This window comes from Tamandua tetradactyla, chromosome 1, assembly GCF_023851605.1.
Source record: "Tamandua tetradactyla isolate mTamTet1 chromosome 1, mTamTet1.pri, whole genome shotgun sequence".
NCBI classification, from domain to species: domain Eukaryota; kingdom Metazoa; phylum Chordata; class Mammalia; order Pilosa; family Myrmecophagidae; genus Tamandua; species Tamandua tetradactyla.
This window is the reverse complement of record NC_135327.1, coordinates 101938311-101958306: the sequence shown is the minus strand read 5'-3', so window position 1 is coordinate 101958306 and position 19996 is coordinate 101938311. Positions and strand designations below refer to the sequence as shown.

Sequence of the window (19996 nt, the reverse complement as noted above, 5' to 3'; positions counted from 1 at the left end):
TTAGTTTCTGAAACAGAAGTTAAGTTTCTCTTTTAGAGCCTACTGATTCATGGGTTGATTTTAATAAATTTTCAGGTAACGTCTCTTACCCCAATACTAAATTATTTCGCCTGGAAGGGAGCTCCATTTAAGCCCAAAGCAGCAGTACAAAAGAAATTTGTTTACATGACTTGCATATTACTGAAGTGTTTTGAAAGCAGTTCTAATAGTGAGGATGGCAGAACATACAGTTTGTACTATCTTGCTCTTTTACTCACAGCAAAGCATTCCTTTGATTCCCCTTCAACCCACCAGAAAAGGGGAGTTTTATACCATTTTCTACTGTAAAGACTGTCATTTCTTTAAATCCTTGGTGATTAAATCACATGGTTATAAAGAAATAGAGAAGGATCAAGTAAATAAAAAGGCAGCCTACACAATGGGAGACAAGTTTTGGAAACGATGTATCAGTTAAAGGTCTAGTATCCAGAATATATAGAGATTGTTCAACTCAACAACAAAAAGCGAGACAACCCAATTACGAAATGGGCAACAGACTTGAACAGACACTTCTAAGAAAAGGAAATACAGATGACCAAAAGGCACATGAAAACATGCTCAACTTCCCTGGCTATTAGGGAATTGCAAATCAAAACTACAATGAGGAGAAAGGCAAGATGGTGGCTCAGTGAGGTGTGGGATTTAGTTCGTCCTCCGGAGCAGCTAGTAAATAGCCAGGAACAGTAAAGAACAACTGCTGGGGCCACGTCAGTGAATAGATGCACAGTTTACCCCAGTCTGGACAGGCAGACCAGCTGCGAGCCCACCCAGAACCATGAGTTCCCCAAGCTGTGGCAGCCGGCGCCCCTCCCCATCAGGCTGCTTCCCAGAGGGGAAAGGAAAGAGATTTTGCTAACAGCAAGGGGCTGGAGTAACCAAGCTCCAATTGTGGAATTAATGAACAAATTACGACTACTAAAAATAGGCCCCCAGCTCAGCTGAACCTCAAGCCAAAGCGGAGGCTGCTGGTTTTTGCCCGGGCGCAGAGGGGGCAGGGCTACGGAAAAAGAAAAATGGGAAAAAACAAACAAACAAGTTTTTCGGATTGGATAGCACATAATACTTGAAAGGGTCTGGGCCCTGAAGGAAAGGAGGGGGCACATAGGACCTGGAGATACACAAAGCAACATATCAATTTAAGCTCTTGATTGGCAAACCCCAAGGAATGGGGGTCCTGCTCTGAAAAGGATTTTTCTTTTTCTTTTCTGTGGCTGTGTTTCTACTGCTTGACTACTCTTTGGATACAGCTGCAGGGCTTCTCAGGCTCCAGCTGCCCCAGGCATAGGCAGAATTAAGTTGGTTTGAGTGTATGTCTGGAGCCTGTGCCTTCCCTAGGAGAGGGGTGGAGTCCAGCTTAGGTGGAATCCCAACCTCAAGGAATTCAGACCCCAGGGTGTGGAAAAGTGAAGCGATTAAAACCAGCCTACAACCTTGCCTCTGTCTCCACCATGCCCCAGCAAGGAGAGTCTGCTGAAGTTAAAAGTACCGCATCATCTTATGCTGGTGGGGCCCTCAGGCAGATAAGTGCCATATACTGGGTAGGGTAGGAAAAACACAGAGTCCAGAGGATTCACAGCCTTTCAATCTGCTGGGTCTCACCTCAGAGAAAATTCTTGAGAGGAGGCCTGTTTGGTTTGGGAAAATATGGTTGGGGGTCTATAATACTTGACTAAACCCTTCTAAGGGGGCAGTGGGGCAGGCACCATAAAGACAGGGCAAGAAACAAGAAAACAAGAACTGAAAATTTCTGATCTGTTACACAAAGTCTAGAGGTCCAGCATGAGCTGAACTGAATGTCAAAGGCCAGACAAACAACAAAGTCATCCGCAAGAAAATCTTAGGTAAAAAAAGTGAAAACAATCTCCAGAATAAACTAATTAAGGTAATTAAATGCCTAAACACCAGCAAAAAATAACAAATCATACTAGAAAAATTGAATATATGGCCCAGTCAAAGGAACAAACCAACAATTCAAATGAGATACAGGAATTGAAACAATAAATACAGAATGTTCAAACAGACATGGAAAACCTCATAAAAAATCAAATCAATGAACTGAGGGAGGATATAAAGAAGGTAAGGAATGAACAAAAAGAAGAAATCGAAAGTCTAAAAACACAAATCACAGAACTTATGGAAATGAAGAGCACAGCAGAAGAGATAAAAAAAAAAAAGAATGGAAACCTTGAATGTCAGATTTCAAGAAGCTGAAGACAGAATTAGTGAACAGGAGGATGTGACATCTGAAATCCAACAAGAAAAAGAAAATACAGGGAAAAAATGGAAAAATATGAACAGGGATGCAGGGAATTGAATGACAACATGAAGTGCACAAATATATGGGTTGTGGATGTCGCGGAAGGAGAAAAGAAGGGAAAAGGAGGAGAAAAACTAATGGAGGAAATTATCACCGAAAATTTCCCAATTCTTATGAAAGACTTAAAATTACAGATCCAAAAAGTGCAACATACCCCAAACAGAACAGATCCAAATAGACATACACCAAGGTACTTACTAAGCAGAATGTCAACTGTCAAAGAGAAAGAGAACCTTGAAAGCAGCAAGAGAAAAGCAATCCATCACATACAAGGGAAGCCCAATAAGACTATGGGCTCTGGACTCTCTCAGCAGAAACCATGAAGGTGAGAAGACAGTGGGAAGGTATATTTAAATTACTAAAAGAGAAAAACTGCCAACCAAGAATTCTATAGCCAGCAAAACTGTCCTTCAAAAATGAGGGAGAAATTAAAACATTTTCAGACAAAAAAATCACAGAGAGAATTTGTGACCAAGATGACAGCTCTGCAAGAAATAGTAAAGGGAGCACTACAGACAGATAAGAAAAGACAGGAGAGAGAGGTGTGGAGAAGAGTGTAGAAGTGAAGACTCTCAGTAAAGGTAAAAAGAAGAAAAATTAGATATGACATATAAAATCCAAAAGGCAAAATGGAAGAAGAAAGTAGAAGTGAAGACTATCAGTAAAGGTAAAAAGAAGAAATATTAGATATGACATATAAAATCCAAAAGGCAAAATGGTAGAAGAAAGTACTGCCCATACAGTAATAACACTAATTGTTAATGGATTAAACTCCCCAATCAAAAGACATAGATTAGTAGAATGAATTAAAAAACAGGACCCATCTATATGCTGTCTACAGGAAACACATCTTAGACCCAATGATAAATATAAGTTGAAAGTGCAAGGTTGGGAAAAGATATGCCATGCAAATAACAATCAGAAAAGAGCAGAAGTAGCTATAATAATATCCAACAAATTATACTTCAAATGTAAGACTGTTAAAAGAGATAAAGAAGGACACTGTGTATTAATAAAAGGAACAATTCAACCAGAAGACATAACAATCATAAATGTTTATGCACCAAGCCAGAATGCTCCAAAATACATGACACAAACACAGAAAACACTCAAAAGAGAAATCGACAAATCTACCGTAATAGCTGGAGACTTCAATTCCCCACTCTCATCAATGGACAGAACATCTAAACAGAAGATCAATAAAGAAACAGAGAATTTGAATAATACAATAAATGAGCTAGACTTAACAGACATTTATAGAACATTGCCCCCCCCCCACAACAGCAGGATACACCTTTTTATCAAGTGCTTATGGATCATTTTCAAGGATAGACCACATGCTGGGTCACATAGCAAGTCTCATAAATGTAAAAAGACTAAATCATAGAAAACACTTTCTCAGATAATAAAGGAACAAGGTTAGAAATCCATAATAGGCAGAGGGCCAGAAAATTCACAAATATATGGAGGCTCAACAACACACTCTTAAACAACTAGTGGGTCAAGGAAGAAATTACATGCAAAATCAGTAAATATCTCGAGGCAAATGAAAATGAAAGCACAACATATCAAAATTTATGGGATGCAGCAAAGGAAGTGCTAAGAGGGAAATTTACTGCCCTAAACGCCTATATCAAAAAAGAAGAGCAAAAATTAAGGAATTAACTGTCCACTTGGAGGAATTACAGAAAGAACAGGAAACTAACCACAAAGCAAGCAAAATGAAAGGAATAGCATAGATTAGAGCAGAAATAAATGAAACTGAGAACATGACAACAATTGAGAAAATCAACAAACCAGAAGTTGGTTCTATGAGAAAATAAGATTGATGGGCCCTTAGTGAGGGTGACAAAAAGAAGATAGAGGATGCGAATAAACAAAATCAGAAATGGAAGAGGAGACATAAGCATTAACCCTGCAGAAATAAAGGAGGTAATTAGACGATACTATGAACAACTTTAGGCTAATAAACCAGACAATGTAGATAAAATGGACAACTTCCTAGAAAGGCATGAACAACCAACATTGACTCAAGAGGAAACAGACGACCTCAACAAACCAATCACAAGTAAAGAAACTGAATCAGTCATTAAGAAGCTCCCCAAAAAGAAAAGCCCAGGACCAGATGGCTTCACGTGTGAATTCTACCAAACATTCAAGAAAGAATTAGTGCCAATCCTGCACAAACTCTTCAAAACAATTGAAGAGGAAGGAAGGCTACCAAACTCATTCTATGAAGCCAACATCACCCTCATACCAAAGCCAGACAAAGAAATTACAAGAAAAGAAAATTACAGACCAATCTCTCTAATGAATATAGATGCAAAAATTCTCAACAAAATTCTTGCAAATAGAATACAGCGGCACATTAAAAGAATTATACACCATGATCATGCAGGGATGGTTCAATATAAGAATTGATGTAATATACCACATCAAGAAATCAAAGCAGAAAAACCACATGATCATCTCGATTGATGCAGAAAAGGCATTTGACAAAATTCAACATTCTTTCTTGTTGAAAACACTTCAAAGGATAGGAACAGAAGGGAACTTCCTCAACATGATAAAAGGAATATATGAAAAAAACACTGCTAACATCGTCCTCAATGGGGAAAAACTGAAAACTTTCACCCTCAGATCAGGAACAAGAAAAGGATGTCCACTATGACCACTGTTATTCAACACTGTGTTGGAAGTTCTAGCCAGAGCAATTAGACAAGAAAAAGAAATACAAGGCATCAAAATTGGAAAGGAAGAAGTAAAACTCTCACTGTTTGCACATGATATGATACTATACATTGAAAACTCTGAAAAATCCACAGCAAAACTACTAGAGCTAGTAAGTGAGTACAGCAAAGTGGCAGGTTACAAGATCAACACTCAAAAATCTGTAGTCTTTCTATACACTAGTAATGAACAATCTGAGGGGAAATCAAGAAAAAAAATTCATTTACAATCGCAACCAAAAGAATAGCATATTTAGGAATAAATTTAACTAAATATACAAAAGACCGATACAAAGAAAACTACAAGAAATTGTTAAAAGTAATCACAGAAGACCTAAATAAATGGAAGAGCATACTGTGTTCATGGATTGGAAGATGAAATATAATTAAGATGTCAATTCTACCTAAATTGATTTACAGATTCAATGCAAACCCAATTAAAATCCCAACAACTTACTTTTCAGAAATAGAAAAACCAATAACCAAATTTATCTGGAAGGGCAGGGTGCTCAAAGAGCTAAAAAATATGCTGAGAAAGAAAAATGAAGTTGGAGGTCACACACTATGTGATTTTAAGGCGTATTACAAAGCTACAGTGGTCAAAACATCATGGTACTGGTATAAAGATAGATATACTAACAGAATTGAATAGAGTGTTCAGATATAGACCCTCTCATCTATGGACAATTGATCTTTGATAAAGCAGTCAAGCCATCTCACTGGGACATGACAGTTTCTTCAATAAATGGTGCTTAGAGAACTGTATATCCACATGCAAAAGAATGAAAGAGGATCCATATCTCACATCCTATACAAAAATTAACTCAAAATGAATCAAAGACATAAACATAAGATCTAAGACCATAAAACTGTTAAAAGAAAATGTAGGGAAATATCTTATAAATCTTATAATAGGAAGCAGCTTCCTAGACCTTACACCCAAAGCACGAGCACTGAAGAAAGAAAGAAAGAAATGGGAATTCCTCAAAAGTAAACACTTTTGTGCATTAAAGAACTTCATCAAGAAAGTAAAAAGACAGCCTACACAATGGGAGACAATATCTGGAAATGATATATCAGATAAAGGTCTAGTATCCAGAATATATAAAGAGATTGTTCAATTCAACAACAAAAAGACAACCAAATTACAAAATGGGCAATAGACTTGAACAGACACTTCTCAGAAGAGCAAATACAAATGGCCAAAAGGCACATGAAAAGATGCTCAACTTCTCTGGCTATTAAGGAAATGCAAATCAAAACCAAACTAAGATATCATCTCACACCCACCAGAATGGCCATTATCAATAAAACAGAAAACAACAAGTGCTGGAGAGGATGTGGATAAAGAAGCACACTTATCCACTGCTGGTGGGAATGTCAAATGGTACAACCCACTGTGGAAGGCAGTTTGGCATTTCCTCAGGAAGCTAAGTATAGAATTGCCATTGCTAGGTATCTACTAAGAGGACATGAAGGCAAGGACACAAACAGACATTTGCATATCAATGTTTACAGCAGTATTATTTACAATTGCCAAGAGATGGAAACAGCCCAAATGTCCATCAACAACTGAGTGGCTAAACAAGCTGTGGTATATACACATGATGGAATACTATTCAGCTGTAAGACAGAACAAAGTTATCAAGTATGTATAAACATTGATGGACCTTAAGGACATTATGCTAAGTGAGATTACCCAGAAACAAAAGGACAAATACTGTATGGTCTCACTGATATGAACTAACATTAATGAATGAACTTGGAGAATTTCAGTTAAGAACAGAGGTCATCAGGAGATAGAAATAGGGTAGATATTGGTAACTGGAGCTGAAGGGATGCAGATTGTGCAACGGGACTGAAATTGCAAAAATTCAGACATGGATAGCACAATACTACCTGATTGTAGCACAATAATTTTACAACACTGAATGGAGCTGAATGTGAGAATGACAGAGGGGAGAGGCCTGGGGGCACAAATGAAATCAGAAGGAAAGACAGATGATAATGACTGAGATGGCATAATCTAGGAATGCCTAGAGTGTATAATGATAGTGACTAAACATACAAATTTTAAAATGTTTTTGCATGAGGAAGAACAAAGGAATGTCAATACTGCAGGGTGTCAAAAATAGTAATTAATATCTTAAAACTTTAACTTATGTGTGAGACTAAAGCAAAAAATGTTTATTTGATATGAAATGTATATTTTGACTAGTGCATTTCCTAATATAACTTATGTGGGCAGCTTAATTGAACACCATTAAGTACATGGAACCTTGAGTAGGGCATGAGATTTTGTAGGTTTGTCCAGAGTGACGTCCCGATAAATCCCAGAGTGATTTGAACAGTGAATAAAATAGTATTTGCAAAGCCCACTTGGGGGAATGGCGAGAATGGGGGAAAACTCAGCTTCCCTAAGTGGAGAATTCTTAATATTCTCACAAGCAGTGGGGACAGCCAAAGCAATAGGCTGAGCCCTCAATCGGGGGTGTTGTTCATACGGAACTTAACCCCACAAAGGATAGGCTAAGCCTACTTAAAATTAGGCCTAAGAGTCACTCCCAGAGAACTTTTTGTGCTGCTAAGATGTGGCCTCTCTCTCTCAGCGAACATGACAAGCAAACTCACCGTCTTTCCCCTCTAAGTGGGACATGACTCCCAGGGGTGTAGACCTTCCTGGCAACGTGGGACAGAAATCCTAGAATGAACTGGGACTCGGCATCAAGGGATTGAGAAAACTTCCTCGACCAAAAGGGGGAAGAATGAAATGAGACTAAATAAAGTGTCAATGGCTGAGAGATTCCAAACAGAGTTGAGAGGTTATCCTGGAGGTTATTCTCATGCATTATACAGATATCACCTTTTTAGTTAAGGTGCAATGGAGAGGCTAGAGAGAACTGCCTAAAAATGTAGAGCTGTGTTCTAGTAGCCATGTTTCTTGAAGATGATTGTATAATGATATAGCTTTCACAATGTGACTGTGGGATTGTGAAAACCTTGCGTCTGATGCTCCTTTTATCTAACTTATCATCAGATGATAAAACATATGGATTAAAACTAAATAAATAATAGGGGGAACAAATGTCAAAATAAATTTAGTACATCAAAATGCTGGTGATCAGTGAGGGGGAGGGGGAGAGGAATGGTTTGTACAAAACTATTTTTTCTTTTTATTTCTTTTTCTGGATTGATGCAAATGTTCTGAGAGGTGATCATGGTGATAAATATACAACTATGTGATGACATTGTATGATTATATGCCAAGAATGGAATGATCATATGGTAAGAATCTTCGTGTTTACATGTTGTTATATTTACACAACATAAAAAAATAAAAAAAAAAAAAAAGAAAGAAAGAAATGGAGGAGACTTCTTCTGGGAAGATGGGTGAATAGAGTAGCTCGTGTTCAGTCCTGCACCACGGAAAAATTAGAGAAGGGACAAGAGGGTGACTGAGGCAGCATTTCAGGAGTGCAACTGACCTAGGAGAGCCTTCTACACCACATAGGGCAGCCCTGGTTGCAGAAGCTGAGGAACTGAGAAACAGAAAGCTGGAGCCTGTCACAGAGGCAAGGAGCCTGCAGGAGTGCACGGACAGGAGCCAGGGACTAGGAAGTAAGCCAAGCTGCTTTGCTTGGGTGCACTACCCTCACCAGTGCAGCCCCACAACCAACCCCACACCCGACCCACACAAACCCCGTCACCCACTCCCACTCCCCATGCTCCAAATGTCCTCCTCACCAGTCCCCAGCACGCATACCTGCCCCAAGTGCAGCCCAGCCTACTTCTTCTGCACCCCTCCCGAGCACTACCTCCCCCTTCCCATTGCCTGCAGGCTGTTGCCAGTGCATAAAGGCTACAGATGCTAACCTCCATCCTGCCCCCTCCACACAGTGTTGCACAGACTTACCCCATCTCTCCCCCAGCTCTGCACATCAGTTTATGGCACTCCTAGTCTCGTGCATATGCGGCATGCATGTGCACGTCCTTCAGCTCTGCGAACTTCAGTTTACGGCATTCCTAGACCATACAGGTACACAGATTCCCAATTATGTCCTTCAGCTCTAGGAGCTTCAGTTTATGGCACTCCTAGACCTGCTCATGCGCACAGACCCCCAATCACATCATTCAAGTCTGGGAAACTTCAATTTACGGCAGTCCTAGAAAGCGTATATGCACGGCCCTCAGCAACACTTTCCATCTCTGAGAAAGTGCTAACCTGTGCAACTGTGTCACATCTGCCCCCTACAAATGAAAGCATAACACCAACCTGCTGCCACAGCCCCATGCCCTAGACCACGACACGACAGGGTTACAACCCCAGACCAGTGCACCCGCACAGCTACATCCTCCCTGGCCACTGGGCTCCCACATTCATAAGCACCAGCGTAACATCCCCAACCTGCACCTATACCTGCCCTGAAATGAATCACCGCACTGTTGTGCCCTGCCCCATACCTTGCTCCCTGCTGTACAACCATCTCAAAAACACAAGGCCTTAGACTACTGAAAGAAATCAACTCCCAAAGTACATCAATCAAGATGTTTACATGCAACAAAAAGAATAGAAGATCACTAAGCATATCACAATGCAGACAGAACTGTGCCTAATGATCAAAATAAACACCAAAGGAGACACAGATGCTGTAACAGCTAATCAAAGATGTTCATATAATTCTACTTAATAAAATAAGTGGGATGGCAAATGATATAAAGGAGATCAAGAAGACAGAAGAAGAGCATAAAGAGGAATTTGAAAGAATAAACAGCAGGTATCACAGAGATTGAAGACTCTGTTGACCAAACAAAAAACATACTAGAGGCACACAACACCAGATCTGAAGAGACAGAAGAAAGAATAAGTGATATAGAGGACAAGATAACTGACTTCAAAGACTCAAAACAACAAATGGCAAAAAAGATGGAAACATCTGAATTGGATCTCCGGGAAATGATAGACAAAACAAAGCATATAAATATCAGCATCACTGGTGTGCCAGAAGTAGAAGAGAGGAATAAAGGGCTAGGAAGAGTAGTTGAGGATATGAGGGAAAATTTCCCAACCCTTATAAAGGACATAAATATAGAAGTCAAAGAAGCCCAACGAATTCCAAATAGAATAAATCCAAATAGGCCTTCCCCAAGACACATACTAATCAGTCTGTCAAATGTTGTAGTGAAGCAGAAAATTCTAAAAACAGCAAGAGAAAAAAAATCTATATACAAGAGAAACCACATAAGACTGCATTTAGACTACTTAACTGGCACCATGGAGGCAAGAAGGCAATGGTATGATATATTTAAGATCCTGAAAGAGAAAGACTTCCCGACAAGAATTCTGTAACCAGCCAAGTTGTCCTTCAAAACTGAGGGAGAGATTAAAATGTTCACGGATAAACAAATCCTGAAAGAATTTGTCAACTAGAGACTGGCCCTACAAGAACTACTAAAGGGAGTTCTGTCAGTTGAAAAAAAAACAGGAGAGGGAGGTCTAGAGAATTGAAGAGTACCAGTAAGGGTAATATAAAAGGAAAAAAAAAAAAAAAAAGAGGGAAAAGAATGCATAAATTGAACAAATGAAACCAAAAAGATAAGATGGTGGATTCAAGAAACACCTTTTCAGTAATAACTTTGAATGTTAACAGACTAAATTTACCAATTAAAAGATACAGATAGGCAGAATGGATAAAGAAGCATAATCCAGCTACATATTGTTTACAAAAGACTCAACTTAAACACAAGGACATATATAGATTGAAAGCAAAAGGATGGAAAAAGATATTCCACGCAAATTGTAACCAAAAGAAAGCAGGAGTAGCTATACTAATATTGGACAAAATAGACTTAAAATATAAAGGGATCATAAAAGACAAAGAAGGACACAATATACTAATTAAAGGGTCAATTCACCAAGAAGATATAACAATCAAATGTTTATGCTCTTAATCAAGGAGCTCCAAAGTACATGAGACAGACACTGGTAAAACTGAAGGGAGTGATAGATGTTTCAACAATAATAGTAGGAGACTTCAATACTCCACTCTCCTCTATAGATAGAGCAACTAGACAGAAGACCAACAAGGAAATAGAGAAATTAAAGAATTTGATAAATGAATTAGACCTAACAGACTGCACCCCAAAACATAAGGTTATACATTCTTCTCTAGTGCTCAAGGAACATTCTCCAGGATAGATCATATGCTGAGGGCACAAAACAGGTCTTTATAAATTTAAAAACATTGAAATTATTCAAAGCACTTTCTCTAATCACAATGGGATGAAGTTGGATCTTAATAACCACCAAAGAATGAGAACATTCACAAATATATGGAGGTTAAATAACACACTCTTAAACAACCAGTGAGTCAAAGAAGAAATTGCTAAAGAAATCAGAAGCTATCTGGAGAAGAATGAAAATGAGAATATAACTTATCAGAACTTATGGGATGTAGCAAAGGTTGTGCTGAAAGGAAAATTTACTGCCCTAAATGTCTATGTTAAAAAACAAGAAAGAGCAAAAATCGAGGACTTAACAGCACACCTAGAGGAATGTGAGAAAGAAAAGCAAACTAACCCCAAAGCAAACAGATGAAGAGAAATAAAGATTAAAGCAGAGATAAATGAATGGGAGAACAAAACAACAATAGAAAGAATCAATAAAACCAAAATTGGTTATTTGAGAAAATCAATAATATTGATAGGCCACTAGCAAAACTGACAAAGAAAAAAAAGAGAGAGGATGCAAATAAACAAAATCAGAAATGAGAACAGGTATGTTACCACAGACCCTGAAGAAATAAAAGAAATCACAAGAGAATGCTATGAACAACTATATGCCAATTTAGGACAATTTAGACGAAATTGTCTAAATAGGACAATTTAGACAAAATGGACAAATCCCTGGAAATACACAAACATGCTACACTGATTCGGAATAAAAATAGAAGATCTCAATAAACCAACTGCAAGTAAAGAGATTCAATCACTCATCAAAAATCTTCCACAAAGAAAAGCCCAGGGCCAGATGGCTTCACAGGGGAATTTTAACAAACACTACAGAAAGAACAAACACCAGTCCTGCTCAAACTTCTCCGAAAAAGTGAGGAAAAAGGAACTCTACCTAACTCATTTTATGAAGTTAATATCATTTTAATACCAAAACTGAGTAAAGATGCTATAAGAAAGGAAAACTATAGGCCAATCTTCCTAATGAACATAGACGCAAAAATTCTCAAAATATTAGCAAACTGAATCCAACAACATATTGAAAGAATTATACCCCATGAACAAGTGTGGTTTATACCAGGAATGCAACTATGGTTCAATACAAGAAAATCAATTAATTTAATACAGCACATTAACAAATTGAAAGTGAGAAATCACATGATCATCCCAATTGATGCTCAAAAAGCATTCAACAAAATTCAACATTCTTTTCTGATAAAACACTTCAAAAGAAAAATCAAAGGTAACTTCCACAATATGATAAAGGGAATATATGAAAAACCCATAGCCAGCATCATACTCAATGGAGAGAGAGACTGAAAGCTTTCCCTCTAAGGTCAGGAGCAAGACAAGGATGCCCACTGTCACCACTATTATTCAACATTGTACTAGAGGTTCTAGCTAGAGCAATTCCACAGGGCAAAGAAATAAAAGACATCCAAATTGGAAAGAAAGAAGCAAAACTTCCATTATTTGCAGATGACATGATACTATACTTGGAAAATCCTGAGAAATCTACAGCAAAGTTTCTTGACCTAATAAACAAATTCAGCAAGGTGGTGGGATATAAAATTAATGTGCAAAAACCAGTAACATTTCTATACACAAGCAATGACCTAATGGAGTCAGTTAAGTAAAAAATTCCATTGAAAACAGCAACTAAAAGAATCAACTACTTAGGAATGCACTTAACTAGGGACATAAAGGATTTGTACACAGAAAACTACATAGCATTACTAAAAGAAATCAAAAAAGATCTAAATAGGTGGAAAAACATTCCCTGCTCATGGACAGGAAGGCTAAATAGAATAAAGATGTCAATTCTCCCCAAACTGATCTACAGATTCAACGCAGTACCAATGAAAATTCAAACAATCTACTTTGAAGACTTGGAAAAGCTAGTTATCGAATTCATTTGGAAGGGAAAGAGACCCCAAATAGCTAAAAAAGCATCCTAAAAAAAGAATGAAGTGGGAGGATTAACACTCCCTGACTTTAAACTTTACAGCAGAGGTCAAAACAGCATGGTACCGGGCGGGCCGCGGTGGCTCAGCGGGCAAGAGTGCTTGCCTGCCATGCCGGAGGACCCCGGTTCGATTCCCGGCCCCAGCCCATGTAACAAAAAAAAAAAAAAACAAAACAAAACAAACAAAATATAATAAAATAAGAAAATGTTTCCCTTTCTTCCTCCCTTCCTTCCTTCCATCCTTCCTTCCTTCTCTGTCTTTCTTTCCTTCCTTTCCTCCCTCTCTCTAAAAAAAAAAAAAAAAAACAGCATGGTACCAGCACAAAGACAGAAGTATTGACCTATGGAATCGTATCAAGAGTGAGGAAATAGACCACCAAATCTATGGTCAACTGATTTTTGACAAGGCCCCCAAATCTACTGAACTGGGACAAAACAGTCTTTTCAACAAATGGGCATGGAGGAACTGGATATCAATAGCCAAAAGAATGAAAGCGGACCCTTACCTTACACCCTATATAAAAATTAACTCAAAGTTTATCAAACACCTAAATATAAGAACTAGCACCATAAAGCTTCTAGAAGAAAATGTAGGGAAACATCTTCAAGACCTAGTAATAGGATGTAGCTTCCTAAACTTTACATACAAAGCACAAGCAATAAAAAAAAAAAAAGCTAAATGGGAACTCCTCAAAATCAAATGTTTCTGTTGTGAGATCTCTTACATTCATGGAACTTATAATAAACTGTGAAGATAAAAAAAAGGCATTTTGGGTGAGCCATTATAGTGCTAGTCTAAATATTTCATTAAAATTCAGACCAAGATTGTGGGTTGTATTTGTATTCACAAATAGGATTTTAAAATGTTATCAAAGGAATGTTTCTCATTGCAAACCTTTTTTTTTTTTTTTTTTGCCATTTTTAGATTGTGGTAAAGGCACTAAGCTGAGAATTTGCAACTATGGGAACTAGTCTCATTTTGACCCACCTAGCTTGTATCTTGCCTGCATCCCTCTTCTTCCATTGTGCTCTCCTCTAATTTGTGCCCATACCTTATAGTTTGGCAATTATGTATTCACAAGCCTATCTTTTGTTCCAGGTAGTGATTTCTGAAGAAAGGGATAGTTTCATTCTTAGTAACTTTAGCACAGAGACTGGTACATGGTTGATGCTCAAAAAATGTTTATTGACCCAAATACACTCAATGGAATTAAATACAACATTTGATCAACTCTGGAAAAAAAAAATTGAATGCTTCTGCACCTCAAAAGACTTTGGCAAAAAGGTGAAGAGGCAGCCAACTCAATAGTAGAAAATATTTGGAAATCACACATTGGACAAAGATTTGATATCCTATATACACAAAGAAATCATACAACTCAACAACAAAAGAACAAACAACCCAATTATTAAATGGGTTGAAGATATAAATAGGCATTTTTCTGAAGAGCAAATACGGATGGCTCAAAAGCACATGAAGAGATGCTCATTTTCACTGGCTTAAGGGAAATGCAGATCCAGACTACAATGAGATACTACCTCACACCTATAAGAATGGCTGCTATTAAACAAACAGGAAACTATAAACATTGGAGAGGATATGGAGAAACTGGGACACTTACCCACTGCTGGTGGGAATGTACAATGGTGCAGCCACTATGGAAGACAGTCTGGCGGTTCCTTAGGAAACTAAATATCTAGTTGTCCTATGATCCAGCAATAGCACTGCTAGGTATATACCCAGAAAAGCTGAAAGCAATAATACAAACAGACATTTGCACACCAAAGTTCATAGCAGCATTATTCACAATCGCCAAAAGATGGAAACAAACCAAATGCCCATCAACAGACAAGTGGATTCACAAAATGTAGTATATACATACAATGGAATAATATATAGCAATAAGACAAAATGACATCCTGAAGCACCTGACAAGATGGATGAGCCTTGAGGACATAATGCTGAATGAAATAAGCCAGGCACAAAAGAATAGATACTGTATGAGTCCACTTTTATAACCATGGTAAAGGTAAAATCAGAGGCTTATAATACAGAATATAGGAGACTTAAAGATACATAGAAACTAGAGATGGGTGAATGGTTAGCTAATGAGGTTCAACTCCAATATAAGGGAACAGATAGAAGTGAAGGCCATTCACCAGTGGGTCTATAAGTAATATTACCATTTTGAAGATGAATAAAATTGAAAGAGGTTGTATAGACCTATGTGTCCCACTGATTAACACTAGAAATGTTATGATTCTAGTACAAAGAGTGTTAAAGTCCAGGATACGGGAAGAAACTGCTATTGCATGCTATGGCTATGTTTAAAAGGAAACCATCAGCACTACCACAGCAACAGCTGACGTAAATAATGGGGGAGGGACAAGAGTTAAGAGGAGGTTTAGATTTCCTATTTGATGAGGGTGTGTTTATTGGTTATCTTTCTCTTGGGAATGATGAAATTATCTAAAACTGAGTGTTGATGGTCTGCGGACTTTGGACCTGTCTGGATAGCTCATTTCAACTACTGAAATACAGGGCACAAAGAATAAGAAAGAGATTCTTTAATCCTGTGTAGCTTAATGTAATGCCTGGATACATCCTAGAGTATATTAAGCAGATAATCAAAAAGTATTGGCAAAGTCGCTTGAGGGATGGGAGAAAAAATATGGAACTATTAAATTTACCATCAGGGAATTCCCTGATACTGTGTTAAACTTTAGATACACCCAAATCAATAAGCCAAGCCCTTGATCTTAAGGCATACTCTTGTGAAGTTTATGTAGTAGTAGAGAAGCTTAGCCTACCTATAGGTATGCCTAAGAGGTACTTCTGGAGGAACTCTTTTGTTGCTCAGATGTGGCCTCACTCTCTCTAAGCCCAACTCTGCAAGTGAAATCATTGCCTAATCCCTTATGTGGTACTTGACATCCAGGGGTGAAAGTTTCCCTGGTGGCGTGGGAGATGACTCCCAGGGATGAGTCTGGCCCTGGCACCATGGGATCAACAATTCCATCCTGACCAAAAGGGGGAAAAGAAGTGTAACTAATAAAGTACCAGTGGCAGAGAGTTCAAATACAGTCAAGAGGCTACTCTGGAGGTCATTCTTATGCAAGCTTCAGTTAGACATCACTACCTATCATAACTTGCCAAACCCCAACCAGGACCATTCCAGCCAATCCTAAGGAACACCTAGAGCAATATATAAGATTCCACAGAGGTTCCATGAACTAGAGTAACTTTCTAGAAACCTACGACCTTCAGATGGGTCCCTGGACCAGCTAAGTCCTGAAACCTAGAGGGCCCAGCCTCTCCAGAACATCATCTAGTTCCATGTCCCTACCCATGTTAGTGACAGACTCTCCCAACCTGAAAAAGTTAGAATGGCCACAGCCCAACACCCCTAATGAGAGGGACAGAAAGATCAAAGTTGATAGTGGAGTTATACAGAGAAGATAGGATTTAACAAATGAATATGATTGCTGAATCATTACACTGTTATCTTTTAGTCTCCAGTATTTAGAGCAGCTAGAAATAAAAACCTAAAATTGTGGAATTGTAACTCATGCTGAACTCTGAAAATATGTTCTACAACTAATTGCGGTGCTCTGCTTCAAAATTTATTGCTTTTATATATATGTTATTTTTCACAAAAAAGAAAAAAAAAGTCGATAGTGATGATAAAAACAAATATTTGTTCCTTCTAACCTATATATCCTGGAGTAGCTAGAAGGAAAAATCTGAGAGGATTGTATGGTAGCCCATGACAAACTCTGGGATCTGTCCTGTAACTACTTGTTGGAGAGCACTTTGAAAACTATTGCTTTTTTATTTCTTTGCTTTGTATATATGTTATACTATACAATAAAAAAAGTAAAAAAAAAAAAAAAAAAAAAGGAGGTACCTCAAACCATTTATAAAAACTACTACAAAATAGACCACAGACCTAATATAAACCCTAAAAGAATAAAATTTCTAGAAAAAAAACAAGAGAAAATCTTTGTAACCTTAGGTCAGGTAAAGAGTTCTTAGACACGATATCAGAAGCATAATACATGTTTTCAAAATTGATAAATTGGACACTAAAAAGGTCCGTATACAAATTACACCGTAATAAAAAAAAAATTAAAAGTATGTAGAAACTGTGGAACAACAGATTGCCTAGAAATGCACCCAGTTGATAAAGAAAATATCACAGATCAATGGGAAAGAGATGGTAGTGTCAATAAATTTTGTTGGCAAAACTGCCTCTTAGAGGAGGAAAAAAAAAAGCAGTCAACTTTGCTTCTCACCTGATACTATAGATCAAATGGTTAGTGTTAAAGTAAGCAATCAAACCAAAAAGAGAATATAATTACTGAGAATATGTATCTGACTTCTGAATGGGACAGACTTTATACATCAGTTCAAAGGAGATCCAAAAAGAACAGATTATTTTCACTGAAAAAATAAAACCCTTAAGTGTCTCACTTAAAAGAAAAATTTAGAAGGAAAAATAAACCTTTGGAAAAAAGACTTGCCACAATCATGGCAAGGTATTAATCTTACTAATAGCCCAGGCAAAATGAAATACAACAAAAGTCACACAGACAAAATCAGTGGACTCAGTGACCTGGAAACAGAACAAGAGGCTAAAAACATTTTAGGTCTTCAACTGCCCTATCAGTGAAAAGAATGCACATTAAAACAAGGTACCTTTCTGTGATGGTTAATTTTGTGTCCACTTAGTTCAGATGTTTGGTCAAACCCTAGCCTAGGTGTGGCTGTGGTAGCATTTCAGACTCCCCCAACCTGAAAAAGTTAGAATGACCACAGCCCAACACCCCTAATGAGAGGGATAGAAAGATCAAAGATCAAAGAAAGATTAAAAAAAAAAAACTTCACTTTACACAAGAGAGATTACACTGCATAATGTGAATGGGACTTGTCTAAAGAGCTGGAGGCCCTAAGAGCAAAGAACTGAGGGTTCTGAGAAGAAATTCTGTCTCAAAACTACACCCTCTACTCCTGAGGCTCTAGTCTGTTGGCCTCCTAAGGACTGGAGACCTTCAACAACTCTTACTGGAATTTCCGACCTGCTAGCCAGCCCTATAGAACTCAGACTTGCCAGCCGCCATGGTCACACGAGCCAATTCCTTCCAATAAATCTCTTACTACCTGATGATTCTGTTTCTCTGGAGAATCCTGATGAATACACCTTCTCATCCATCAACTTGGCCATATCTTGTTTGTTGGTTTCTTAAGGACACACTCTATGACAGTGAAAGTGTGGCAAGATAAACACCCTAATACAGAACTGGTGGGAAGACAAATGGGTTTGAACTTTTCAGAAAAGAAACTTGGTCATATACATCTAAAATAGGACAGTTCTCTTCCATCCACTGTTTATTAACTGACACGCTTTTTAAAAATACTGTTTATTATCTGCCTCTCCCACTGAAATTAAGTTATAAGAGAAAGGGCTTTGGTTTGCTCATCACTGTATTCTCAAAGCCTAAAAGAGTGGCTGGTACAGAGTAGGAACTCATTTACTGAATGAATAAAATGAATACATTTATTGAATGGATAAAAAAACATTGCCATGAGTAAGTATTAACACACTAGAAAAACTGTGAGGCAACATATGAAAATAGTAACGATTATTTCTAAGTAGGGGGATTAGGAAAGTTATCAGAGAATAGTAAAGAGCATTTGAAAGTCAGCTTACTCATTTCCAATCATGGCATCAACCAGAAGCTGTGTGGCCTTGGCCAGATTTCTCCTTTGTGAATGAAAGAACAAAAGCAGTTATTATACAGCAATAACTGTATAATAAGATAAAGTAAGGCAGGCCTTGCAGACAGCACCACCTGCAGCCATGGTCAACCCCACCGTGTTCTTCGACATCAACATGGACAGCGAGCCCTTGGACTGTGACTCCTTTGAAATGTCTGCAGACAAAGTTTCAAAGACAGCAGAAGTTTTTCATGCTCTGAGCACCAGGGAGGAAGGATTTGGTTGATAAGGGTTCCTACTTTCACAGACTTATTCCTGGGTTTATGTGCCAGGATGGTGATTTTACACGCCATAATGGCACTGGTGCCAAGCTACCCACAGGGAGAAGTTTGATGATGAGAAGTTCATCCTGTAGCATACGGAACCAGGGATCTCATCATGGCCAATGCCGGACCCAAAACAAATGGTCCCTGTTTTTCATCTGTACTGCTAAGACTGAGTGGTTGGGTGGTATGCTGGTTTGAATCTGTTGTACACCCCAGAAAAGCCAAGTTTTTTAATCCTCATTCAGTATTGATGGATGGGAGCTTTTAGATTGTTTTCATGGAGATGTGACCCACCTAATTGTAGGTGTAACTTTTGATTAGAGGGTTTCCATGGAAATGTCTCCAACCACTCAAGGTGGGGTTGCCTAGTTAACCATTTTGGAAAAAGTTTTATTGCCACCAGAACAAACAGAGCCCACACAAACAGAGACCTTTGGAGATGAAGAAGGAAAATGCTCTGAGGTGTGCTTCATGAATGAAACAAGAAGCCAGGAGAGAAAGCTAGCAGACTTAGCCACGTACCCTTCCAGCTAAGAGAGAAACCTTGAACTTCATTGGCCTTTCTTGAGTGAAGGTAACCTCTTATTGGTGCCTTAATTTGGACATTTCCAAGACTTAGAACTGTAAACTTGCAACTTAATAAATTTCCCTTTTTAAAAGCTGTTCCAGTTC

The 19996-nt window shown here is 38.1% G+C and overlaps 1 protein-coding gene across 5 annotated transcripts in view; it reads right to left on the bottom strand.

The window, feature by feature from the left end:
• Window positions 1–19996, bottom strand: part of CDCA7L (cell division cycle associated 7 like) — a 231233-nt gene that overhangs the window by 42084 nt on the left and 169153 nt on the right. Inside the window, exon 2 of one of the 5 annotated variants that reach the window (XM_077122207.1) lies at window positions 14902–15028. The exons of the other annotated variants lie outside the window; for them this stretch is intronic. The gene's annotated coding sequence lies outside the window, so the exon portion shown is untranslated. The remainder of the gene's footprint in view (window positions 1–14901; window positions 15029–19996) is intronic. 5 annotated transcript variants of the gene reach the window in all.